Here is a 13,457-nt window from a genome sequence, read left to right as displayed (position 1 = left end):
GTGCAGGTACTCGACATGTCTTGTCTCAATGCAAATAGGGGAATAGTAAGACCTTGCATGCCTACACGTCGCTTCTTCAAAAAGTGTCCCACCGTCGCCAACATCTCCAACCAAGATATCATCGACTGCTTCCAGCAAGGCCTCGCCAACCAATACCTCTTTAGTGACATCGGCTAACAGTGACCCAAGATGATCGCAGAACTATGCAACATGATGGCGGTCTGGGCCAACAACGAGGAGCAGGAGAATGACTGTTACCCCAAGCGCGGTGATGAGCACAATGCCAATAAGAGAAACAATGACTACCGCAACAAAGGCCAGTGGGAGTACTCGGACTCCGACAAAAAACACAAGCTAGACGATCATGTCGCAACACTCGAGTACCCCTCGCGTGGTAGGAAAACCTAAACACAAGAGCAATTCAAAAAGCTCCTACTAAAGAAGTGCCCATTCCACCCGGATGGAAAGCATGCTACCAAAGACTGCTGGAACCTCATGATGGTAGTTAGTGGTCCTCTCCTCGACAACAAAAAGAAGAAGAAAGGTGAAGTTGAGGAAGAGGACAAGGAAGAACCGAAAAAGACCAAAGACTACCAAGACATGAAGTTAGTGTCATCTTCAGCGGTGACACGGGCTTTATATCAAAGCGGATGCACAAGCTCACACTCAGAAAAATCATGTCCATCGAGCCAGCCACACCACCATTTCAGAAATATGGCAAGGTCGAGATCTCCTTCTCAAGGGCGGACCCACTAGTGGAAATAATTGCTTTGATGACGAACAATTTTCATTACTGTAGAAGCCAAATTCATCATAAAGAAAGCTCTGTGACAAATTAGTGACGAATTACAATTCGTGACAAAGGCTGTGTCAAGTTTGTTGTATCACGACGGAACGCCCATAAAATGTCAAGAAACTGGTTTTTCCTGTGGTGAAGGAACTTTCATTGCCAAACCATGTTTGCTTCTGTGACGCGTCATAAAAACATCACCAGACATCCAGATCCACGTGTCCCCATCCACGTTGGCAGGTGATGTGGCACGCTGTGCTGGCGGGACTTTTCACCGGTAGAGATCTAATAGGCAACAAGTTGCTTATGTGGAACAACCTTGTCTCACATCTGGCAACAGTCTACCTAAGCTAAGATAGAGATGATTTTAAATGGAATTTAGACCAGGCAGGTGTTTTTTGGTAAAATCACATTTATCTGGCACAAATTCATCAAGATATCCCTAACCTAAACAAGAAAATTTGGAAACTGAAAACCCCACTCATGATCAAAATTTTTCTTTGCTATCTTAGGTGAGGTGTCATTCTTACAAAATATAATCTAGAGAAAGGGAATTGGCATGGAAACCAACAGTGCTGCTTCTATCATGAAAATGAAATGATACAACATCTGTTTTCAACTGCCGAGTCACACGAATGGTATGGGTTTCGGTCTATCCAGCCTGGGCATAGCCAAACCTCGCAACATGTCCAATATATTTTGGAGATGGCTAAATGGAATACCTAAACATTTTAAACCACTAGTCCTTGTGGGTGCGGCAGCCCTGTGTTGGTCTATTTAGCTCTGCAGAAACATTGTGGTGTTTGGTAACAAACAATCTTCCTTTTTGCAGGTTATCTTCTTGACTACGCACTGGCTTCGTACGTGGACTATCCTTCAGTGGCATACTTCGTAGGACAACCTTGTTGCGGCATCTCATTTTTTTGGCACGGGTGACCAAGGACTTTTTTGCCCGAGCGCATGGGTGGCAGTCTAGTCTTAGGATCTATAGTCATTAGTGTGTCTGAATCTTTGTCAGACTTTTGTAGGCTGAGGCCGAGAACATTTCAAGATGATGTATCACCTCCCCTTTCAAAAAAAATAGAGCTACACTTTGTTTATATATATAGCTTTGGTTAAACAGGTCATTTCTCTGGAAGATATGGATCACTAAACTTCTATTGGTTTCAGTATAAGCCTGACTGGAGTCCTAAACAACCAAAAGCTCATTCTTATTCGACGCTGTTAGTTACCAAAACATGAGGTTTGTGGAACCGGGTCTGCTAAAAATTTATCATCTGTACATTTCTTTAGATAATGGAAACGAATTCCGGCCTCTACAAAGTACACTGCCCAATGATTATTACAAAATATAGCTGCCCATTGGCTTGCTGGGGAATGAACAAAGGGAAAATGATCTAAACCAATCCTAAGGTTATGCTTCCACCCGTGATTGGCTATCTCCACGGCAATGACCTCCAATGCTAGACTCGCCCTTCGGAACATCATCTTTATCGTATCTTTATGCTGTAGTTGCTCCCATAAGCGCAACCAGTAGGTCCCCCCTGAAAATAGCCTGCATAAATGATGAATACTTGGTTTTGTTAATAATATAATATCATACGACATCTCCAAATAGCCCAACACAATGCAGCTGCACCCACCAAAACGACACACCTCTCAATTTTATCAAAATGTGAGAGCCAATTTCCTAGCATATGGGAAATTGATCTTGGCTGGGTTGACCCTGTAGCTAAATATACTATCTTCCAAATCTCCTTTGCATGATGACAATCAAAGAGGAGATGTGTAATTGATTCATTACAATTACAAGTGCAACGCTTCAAACTCCCCTCTCAATTCTTCCTCGCTGGATTATCATTTGTTAGGATTACTCTTCGGAGAAGCCAAAAAGGATCTTTATCTTGAGAGGAATTTTTAGTTTCCAAATTAATTTGTGGCGAAAGGGAACAGGTTGGTATATCTTGCGAAGGTACATAGATCTAACAGTAAAGACCCCGTATTTATGTAAATTCCATCTAAAGTAATCACTCCCTTCAACTAAATTGATGTTGGCTATCTTAGCTAACCGATCAAGCCATTCTTGGAGTTTTTCATCCACCAATGCCATTCTAAACAAAATGTTTAGAGGTCCTGAACTTAACACACTCGCTACTGATGCATGTGGTTGGCAAGCTATGATGTAATTGATGCATTGGGATTCCCAAATATCTAAAGGGATACTGACTAGCATTGCATCAAAAGTTGAATATACTCTTCTTCAAACTCTTTCGCTTCCATAGCAAAAGATTTCACTTTTGTGAAAGTTTATCTTAAGACCAGACATCTGTTCGAAGACACTTAGCAAAAGCTTCATATTTTTTGCTTGTTCGATGTCGTGGTCAAGAAAAAGGATGGTATCGTCTACATATTGCAAAATCGACAAGCCATCATCCACTAGGTGTGGTATAGCACCCCTAATTTGTCCATCATCCTTAGATCTTTTAATCAAAGTTGCTAACATATCTGCAAGTATATTTGAACATGACAAGTAACATAGGGTCCCCTTGTCTAAGCCCTCACTTAGTTTGGAAGTAATGGCCAATGTAATCATTGACCTTGACCCCAACACTACCCCCCTAATCATTCCTTCAACCCATCTACACCATTTGGGTGAGAACCCTTTCATTCTTAGTCTTTGTTGAAGGAATGACCATTTAACTTTGTTGTAGACCTTTTCAAAGTCAATTTTGAAAATCACCCCATCTTGTTTCTTAGTGTGTAGCTCGTGAATGGTTTTGTGGAGAGTATGACCACCCCTTCTATGGTATTTCTGTCTGGCATAAAAGTAGTCTGGAGGGACTTACCATTGTTTGAGCTATCCTATTCAACCTGTTGGTGCAGACTTTTGTGAAAATCTTGAAGCATACATTGAGGACACAAATTGGTCTATATTGTTGTATTTGTTTGCCTCCACTATCTTTGGAAGTAATGTAATCACTCCAAAGTTGAGACTATAAAGGGGTAGGCGTTCCTCATGGAAATCTTTGAAGATAGCCATAAGGTCCTCCTTTATTATTTCCTATAAAACTTGAGAAAATTTTGCTGGCAAACCATCAGTGCCAGGTGTCTTGTTGTGTTCCATTTAAAACACAGCCTCTTTCACCTCCATTTCAATGAAGGCAGATATTAGGGTATCATTCTCTGCATCTGTTACTTGAGGAATGTCATCTATTCGACTTTCCACAAGTGATATATCAATCTCATCGGGTTGACCAATCAAGTTCTTGTAGTAATTTGTGATGTACTTTTTAGGTTCAAGGTCTCCCACTATTACACCATCTTCTTTTATTAATCTGAAGATGTGTTGCTCGCAGTGCTTGCCATTAGCCACTAGATGAAAGAAGCGAGTACTATCATCTCCCTGGAGAAGGGATTTTACCTTCACCCTCTCATACCATTTAATCTCTTCTTCTCTCAGAAGAAAAATTAATCTCTCCTTTTAGATGATGCTTTAAATTGATCTCATTATCCGTCAAGATGCTGGTTTCTGCCTTTTTATCTAACTCGCCTAAACCAGCGATAAGTCTTTTCTTTTCTTATTTACATGCTCAGGGCCGTGCCAGCATAAAGTGGGGGCCCTGTACGGAGGATATGACTTCAAGTGATCTTTATATCACGTCGCCTGCCTTCCCAGGTGTTGCCGCTTGGCAGTCGCGCGACGTTGTGATCATTATCTGCCGAGTGGTCGTCGCTTACCGCTACTACTGCTTTGTTGGCTTCGAGCGCGAGTCGTAATTGTGTGAAGATGAATCGGCAACTACTAAGACTCAAGGGCAACAGGGCAAGCTTGCAGGTCTTTTGGCCAGGGGCACGCGTTCAACGTCTGTCACTTACATTTGGATCGACTAAGGAGCAACTCCAGCAGCCGTCCTTAAATCAGGCTCTCTCTAAGTGCTAAATGGGGTTGCCCCTATGTTTTAGAGGCCTATAAATTTACTCCAACTCCAACAATAACTCTCAATTCTAACTTACGATAGAGGGCTCCCTAGAGACTCACTAGGAATGAAGGAAGGAGGACGAAATTTGGAGGCCTCCCTAATATAAAGTGTCTAGTAGAGAGTCTGCTAGAATACATCTTTTTAGCTTGTTCCTCTAAATTTGAGATATGAGTTTGTTTAAAAAATCAGCTGGAGTTGCTTTTAGAAACAAGACAGAATCTAGTTAATAATTGTGCAACTAAGGAATCGGGTGCTTGTAGCCTAAGAGGGGGAGGGGTGAATTAGGCAACTTAAAACATTAACCTAAGGCTCCAACTAGTTTGCACAATATTTAAACTAAAACATACTATCTAAATGTGCAACTAAGGTTCAACTAGTGTGAAACCCTCATCCCAAAACAAGTTTTGCAACCTATAGCCAATCCTATCAAAAAACTACTCTATGAAAGTAAAGGTACACAAAGATTGCTAGAAAGAAATGCAGAAGCTTAAAGGAGAGATGAGAGAAAGCAAACTCTTTGACACGAGGATTTATCCCATGGTTCGGTTAGCCACAAAAGCACACTGTAACATCCCGAAAATACGCCCAAATAAATCACCCGCTAAAAAAATATTTTCCAAAATCTTTTTCGTCGCTGAGCTCAAATTATTCCAAATTCTTTTCTGTCCGAGCTCCTGATTCTCCGAAATCTTTTTCCGATGATCTGCTATTCCGACACCCGAATTCAATCCCCGTCCTTGTGTTCCCCTTTTCCTCGTTCTGCGTGCGAGTCCCTTCCGACTGAAGCCGCCGTGCGCGTGCGTCGACCGCCGCCGCGAATCTCGCCGTCGCCCTCTCTCTTTCTCTCTCTCCTTTCTCTTTCTTTTTTCCCTTTTCTCTTTTCCTATTTTTCTTTCCCTTCTCCCTCTCTCCTCACGGCTACACAGAGCAAAGCATGCACATCACAAGCAGAGCTCGGCGCCATCGTGCCCCCTTGCGCCGGCTGGACCCCACCTGCGCCGTCCACCCCCACTTGCGCGTCCTTCCCGCTGCCACCCCGTCACCTTGCCGTCGCCTCCATGCCGCTCCACGACACCGGAGCCGCCCCCACCTTGCTGCAGCTTTGCTCGCCGGCCAAGCCCGTTTTGACGCTCGCACCCTCAACGCTGCCGTGCCTACGCCATTGTCGAGGGCGCACTGGCCAGCACCATCCACCCTCTGCCTTGCATTCACTTCCCCGTACTACCATCACCTCAGCTGCAAGCTCGCCGCTATTCATGCTTGGCGCCGAATGCCGCCCGTCGTCCTTGCCCCGCCCTTCTTACCACCCACTTGCAGCCCACTTGTAGGCACCGCCCGTCCTTGCGTGAGACCACTTGCGGTCATGCCCTCCCCCCCTATAAAAAGGCAAGGCCGTGCCGACCTTCGCGACGCCCAAGCTCGCCGAGCCCCGCTAGCTGAACCACTCCTCACGAGCCCAGCTCGCTCGCTCGCTCTCTCTCTTCTCCAGTCACGAGACGAAGCTCCGGCGGTTCTGTGCCAAGGTGAGATGGCAGGCAGCTTCCCCACCATCAACTCCACACACCCATCATCCCCATCCCGAGCTCAGGAAGCTACGGCCATGGTTGCCATGCGGCCGGAGCCGACCTGCGAGTTCTGTGCTCTAAGCCCCAAGATTGAACCCCTCGCCCTCCTCTTTCTCCCTGTATACTCAGCTTCACGTTCGGTGGCCCGAGTTGCCGTGCGGCATGCTGCAGAGAGCTTGGTTTGCCTTCCATGGTGGCTAGAGTCTAAGGAGCACGAAGCTCCTATCTACTCGTGACCCCTTCTGTTTTCTTATTTCCTCCTGGGCCCATAACGCTAAAGTCCAAAAGCCCAAAAACAAATGACCTGCCCAGCTCACCTTTAACCCGCCAATCACGTACATATGCTAGACCCAGATTTAATCAGCAGCCGACTCTGCACCTCACATATTCCACTTACCAACGCTCCGAGCAATTTAATTATTTTCCCTAAATTTCTATAAAATTACCTTATATATATTCCTCTATTTTTGAAGAATAGCCCTCCCACCATATAAACATAATTTTAAATAGACCCCTGCCCCTTTTCAGAGTAACACAAATATTTTCAAAAATTCTATTCAAGTCCTGTCACTCCCAGAAATAATTACAAATAGTCCCCCGGATCCTTATTTAGCCCCTAAACCCCTCTTCGGCCTATCATTTCATGCGCCAAAAATCCCCCGTTTGCCCTGAAACTTTACCATTCCATTTCTAACATAATTTCGGCCATGCCATTAGAGAACCACCCAAAAATATTACTCTCATCTCCATATTTTAATTTCTTCCGATTCGAGCTCAACGACAAAACCTTTATTTCTTTTTCTTTATTGTGTGTTTGTTTGTGTGTGCCATAGATCACGGTGTGAACGAGGAAGAACCCGTCGACGAGCAGTACCGCGAGCAGGTGTGCGAGGACCAGTACCACGACACCGAACCCGAAGGACAGTACTTCGATCAGGACTTCCCGGAAGGCTTTGTGAACGGCAAGTTCAATCTCATTCTTTGATGCATATTTTATCCCAATTTTATAAACACAACCTACTGGCCTGTTTTATAAAACTGCATATGCTTTTACTGCTAAAACATGGTTGGATAGCCACCCCTTGATTTGTTATAGCCATTCCTTGACCACCTAGATTGATGTCTACATATGATTCGTTCCGTGTGGATGTTAATCACTGCTAGAATTGCTCAGGACCTTATATTCATTCTACTACACATCAAATGTGATTATTTATAAAAGAAAATGTGTGAGTGTGTGGGAAGGGAAAAAGGTGGATTTGTTAAAAATAAATGAAGGACGTGTCTCGATGAGATGGATGGCATTTCTGTGTGAATTGCCAGAAGGTGTGCTCGTACCTGTGTGGTTAAGCAAGGTTGAGAGATATCCGTCTTGTCACCATTAAGGACCGAGTTGATGTATCATCACACCTAACTCAACTTATCGTACAACCACTCGACTGTTGTGTGTGGCAATGGCTTAGCATAAATCCCACTAATTAGTCTGTTAGTCATCAGGAGAGCTGGTGAGCAGTGGGTGATCAAGGAGATGGGATAAGATCTTTGTGAATTATACCCCAGTTGGGCCTATTTGGTAGGTCAATGACCCCTTGGTGGATCCCGTGTTGGCTACTCAGGTCTAGCTAAGGTGGGTAATGGCTTCGATGGGATCTGCACCGACACTAAGGTGATCATGCTGTGGTACCCCGCTTGTGGGTAAAGTGTACACCTTTGCAGAGTTAAAAACTATTCGAATAGTCATGCTCACAGTATTGAGCGGATTACGGTTTGGTCTCATAACTAGTGTTTCTTCTGGGAATGGTTGGGATGGCGTGTGTTGTTTTGGTAAAGTGTCCGGCGGCTGTGCTGTGTGCTACGGCGGATGAGGAGTCCGGTAGCAAATTAAAACTTGGATCCTGTGTGGATCAACCCTACGTGTCAAGATAATTGCCTTGAAAATCCTGCTCTTTCAAATAAATCCGTGCATAAAAATTAACTTTACCGCAAATTAACCGATAGCCTTATCCTTGATTAATCATGTGCATGTACACTGTTTATACCCCCTCCGTGGGTGCGGTTGGACTTGCTGAGTACATTTGTACTCACCCCGATATATGTTGTTGCTTCAGAGGAAGATCCGGACTTCGTGGTTGAAGACGTTGAGTAGAGGTTGTGTCCGCACCCAACTCTGCCTGTGGTGTTGGGCCAGTTCAGGATGCTTCCGCTGGCGCGATACTCTGAGCCCGAGCTGGATCCCATGTGGGTCATGCTTTGGTGTATCACCGTAGCCTTTTTACTTCTTGTTATTGTCTGTCTCGAGTGTCCACTTCCTCGGAGGATTGTACGTGATGTACCATCTGATGTAATAAATGTGTATCAGCCTCCTGGGACTGATATTTGTATCACATTCAAGTCACCTCTTATGAGGGGACGCTTCACACACCTATATCCACGTTGTTGAAGCACTCACAAAGAGTATTGCTTCCGGGAATCAAGTCTCTTCCGTGAACACAATCACGGTCACCTTGATCCCGCTTTCCACTAAAGAGCTTCACCAAGAAGGGTGGGGGTCTCCACGTCCCCCGCACAAAGATGTCGTCGCCGATTCACACCAAGCCGGAGGGTCGAAGACGTTGCCGGTGAGCCACCAAGACTCCAAGGGCCCAGCACACCGAGTACAAGATGTGGTTCTCTCCTAGAACCAAGGCACAAGGCACACAACCTTGCTCGCTGTAACACCCTAATTTAAATTTCAGTATTTAATAATAAATTTAATTGGTTTAATTTAATTTTCTAAGGTTTATTATGATTAGTCTTGCATTTAATCTAATTTTGTTTCACAAGGAATTAAAAATTTTCTAGGTTTAAACATGTTTGTGCATTCATGCTGGTGCATGGTTTTATTTTGGTTGAGTGCATAGGGTTTGAATTCAAATTAGTTGAGTGTTGTTTGGAAAAGAAAAGGGGAAGAAAAACCAGAAAAGGAGAAAACCAATCCAGCCCAAAACCCCAACCACAGCCGGCCCACTCCCTCCTTTCCTTTTTTTTCCGCAGCCCAATCCCGCGCTAAGCCCAGTCGGCCCGTTCTTCCACGCCGGCCCGCTTCCTCCTCTGCGTCTCTGGCCCAGCAACCAACGTCCGGCCCAACTCGCGCACAGCCCGCTCCCGCTCGGCCCGCTTAACGCGCACAGCCCAGCGCCCACTCCCGCGGACGCCCGCGCCTTCCTTCCCGATCGGCGCCTCCTCACTGACGCGCCGGCCCCACGGGTCAGACCCATCTTCCTCACCGTGACGCCTGCTCACGCTCTCGTCCGCGCAGCTCAGCCCCGCTCACCAACTCTGCTCCGTGGACCAACCCCGAGCCCAAGGCCCACTGGCCAGTCATGCCCAGCGCCCCCACCTTCTGGAAGCTTCACTACCGGAGCCGGATCACGCCGAGCCGTTGCTTGCGATACGCTTCCTCCGTGTTGCACCTGTCACGCCCACAATCCTCGCCGACCTTTCCATCCATGGCACGCATGCCCAAAACCCCGGCAGCCTCCTTTAATTAGCGTCACGCACCTCTCTGAGCCCTCACATCGCCACACCACCACCGCCACTGCACCGTAACCACCCCATCTGCCCTCGCCATTGCTACGCAGAGCTCCGCACCACCGTGGTCACGCTGCTCTGCCGCCCCCTAGCCCCACCAGAGCTGCACAGAAGCCACGCCCCGTTCCCAGGACCGCCCCCGAGCTCGCTACCCTGACCCCGATCCACACCTGCGCCGGGATTTCCCCGGAACGCCGCCGCAGGTACGTTGGTCCGCCACCGCGATTCCTCGGCACCGGTGGACCGTAGCCCGTCCTGACACCCGCTGCACCTCCACAGAGCCGTGCGGACGTCACTGGTGGGTCCAAAAGCTCGGAGATGCCCTCCTTCGACCCCGTCCCTCAGCTCCGCACCACCCACGCCACCGGACATCACCGTCGCGCCCTCTGGAAGGCAGCACTGCTCGATTCGAACCTCGGTGAGCCACACCCCGACCTCCCCTACCTTTTGCGCTAGATGTTGTAGGCCATAGCGCCCCTTAGGTGCCCGAACGCCGCACGCCGGCGTGTTCCCGATACCCGGATCCGCTGCCACCGTTGCACGCGTAGCTCCGTGCCTTGCCACGCCTCGCTGTTGGTCCAGGTGGATCACGCGTGCGACGCTCATCCTCCCAGACCCAAGCCCGGGTCGATTTAACCCCCGGAGGGCCGAGTTCGGCCATCTCCGGTGAGCCTCTGCCGCGGGAGCGTCATTTCCAGCGACTCGCGCAGCCGCCCCGCGCGCCCAACCAACCCTGCGCCGTCCGATCCCAGATCAACGGCCCAGAACAGATCCAGCCCGAGTCAACTCAGACGGATAACAGTCAGCGCCAGCCCCTTTTGCAAAAGAGCCCCTATAGTTTCCAGTAATCAACCCGCAGTCCGTCCAGTTCAAATGTATTTACAGTTCAGCCCAGGTTTTTACGTTTTGAACCCTGAGCTTTTGTAATTTGGGGTCCGCCGTCCCTGGAGGGTTAGTTTTACACGCTAGCCTTTAGAACTAAGGTTTAATTATGTTTTAGCCTCTGGTTTTTGCACAGAAGCCCCTAGAACTCTATTTTTCTTGCAATTTAGCCCCTAGACCTTGTTTTAAGCTTAGTTTTCGCGTTCTAGCTCCGTTTTAGGTGTTCTTTATGTCCACGCGATCGTTGTAACGCGTAGAATAGTTCTAGATCAGTTTTGTTCGCTGTTTTTATGTATTGTTGTATTGTTTCTTAGCGTTTGCTTTTGTTTGCATGTATGTGTATGTGGTGGACCTTGTTTTGGCGTTGTGATCGTGAGTAGACGTTGATCGTGAGTAAGGAGTACCAGTACCCGGAGTAGCCACCGTCTTCATAGCAGTTTGAGCAGCAGGAGAACTTTGAGGAAGGCAAGTATAACATGAACACCACCTATCACCTTTAAATACAATTTCATACTGCATTTTAATATTGTATGCCTATAAGGATCATCCTAGCCACTTTATTACCTTATATATATCCCTTTGGTTGCATTTTGGTTAGTTGTGCTAGGTGCTGCGCTCTCACACATGGTCCTTTTTAATTAAATTGTTAATGGTCTTATGCAACTTAATTCTGAGCGTTACCCTCTGTGCTCTGTACTTGAGTGGTTTACGTCTCCTTAAAACATGTTTTTCTAGAAACTTGGTTTAGGGGGCTCGCACTGTGTTTTGTGCTAGCTACTCTCCATAAGGACCGTACGTCATTAGAGCGACAACCTGGGACAACCGCGCAACCACATGACTGGAATGGGACGGTCTTGGCTTACTAATTAGGTCTTTTTGGTTTGGAGTAACTTACTTGTGGGGCAGGGGTGGTAAGCTTCTATGGCCCTCGTACTGAGTGGCCTCGTCTGTGCTACGTGTCTTGATGCCCACTAGACCTGCTCCATAGTCGCCGATCCAACCCTCGCGGTTAATCCCTACCAACAAGATTCTTTGTAACGGCCTCGTAGTGAGTTTGCTAGTCATCTCACCTACGGAAGTGTGATGAACAACTAGCGTAGCTCACGACTTGTGGGTAAAGATGTGCAACCTCTGCAGAGTGTAAAACTGGTATACTAGCCGTGCTCACGGTCATGAGCGGCCCGGATCCTCCTTTTGATTAGTGGGGTTACCTTGCTGGTTTCGGTGTGGTTCTCGGAAGTTCTTAATTAATTTGATTAATGTCTATGTAACTGGGTTTATGGTAATTTATCCACTTGTAGTAATTAGCTTTAATAAAATTTTGCCAAGATTAAAAGCTAATGCAGTTGAGTCAGCCAACCTTAGAGCCTCATAGTTTGTGTTATACTTGTTGAGTACAAGTTGTGTACTCACTCTTGCCTACTCTACTCTTTTCCTCTTGTTCTCTTTGGGGACACCCTACTGCTACTCAGTACCCGGCGACGTGGAGGAGTTCACCCGGAGCTACCAGGAGTACGAGGACTTCTAGGCGGTCAGTCTCCCAGTCGACGTCCCTGTGGCGCCCAGCTTCAGAGTGAGTTTCGTACTTGTTTTACGCTTCTGCATATTTATATCAGACATTTTGTCATTAATGTAATAAATAACATTCGTACTTTCTTTATTATATCTTTTTACGTGATATATGCTGTGATATACTGTTCATTCTATTGTATATACATGTGACTTGATCCTGACACGTATATGATTGCTCGGTTTATGTCCTTTTATAAACCGGGTGTTACACTCGCTCACTCACTCAAGAGCTAATCTAGCACTAACACTCACAAAGCATGTGCTATACCTAAGGAAGTGATCAATTGGTCTTTGGATGGCGTGGAGATGTTCTTCTATGTTTATGAGGTGCCTCTGGTCTCCAGCAACTCCAAAATGGCCGGGCCACCATGTCGAACTAGCCGTTTGGAGCCGTTATGCCCTTTTTTGCATAGGCGTCGGATCATCCAACGTGGGGGGTGTCAGATTATCTGGTCACTAATAGCTTGAACTACTAGTTGGAGCTTTCTAACAAGTTTTGCAGCTAAAATAAGGTACTGTCGGATGATCCGAAGGTACCGTCGGACTATTCAGTGCTAAAAAAAACTTTGTGGAACCAAAAACAAGCTCTCTGGGACAATACTCCGGTGCATTAGTCCGAAGCTTTTTTCTACAGGCATCGGATCATGCGGTCACTCACTAAAATCAGCTTCATGGTGCTTTGTATTTTCATCATTACTCTCAGCTCCGAACTCTGATTTTGATGATCTTGTACTCTTTGGAAAGCTTATGACATTCTCTACAAGAATGTCCAGGAGTCCATCTCATTAGATCAAGTTTTGAGCGTCGGAATATCCGGTGACCGTCGGATCATCCGGTCACTTGACAGAAATCAGCTTCATCATTTTTTATCATAACTTTTTGCTCCGAACTCCGATTTTGATGATCTTTGACTCTATGGAAGTATTATGAAATTGTGTACAAGAATATCCACAAGTCCATATTATTAGATCAAGTTTTAGGCACCAATTCAATGCAACAGTTTAACCGGTGCTACTATTTCATGTGAAACTCAACCAATTCAATATTTATTTGAGTTCTTTCTTTGATTCTTGTTTTGCTAGGGCTTTATATTCATCA

This window comes from Panicum virgatum, chromosome 4N, assembly GCF_016808335.1.
Source record: "Panicum virgatum strain AP13 chromosome 4N, P.virgatum_v5, whole genome shotgun sequence".
Classification (NCBI taxonomy): Eukaryota; Viridiplantae; Streptophyta; class Magnoliopsida; order Poales; family Poaceae; genus Panicum; species Panicum virgatum.
This window is presented reverse-complemented; position numbering follows the sequence as displayed.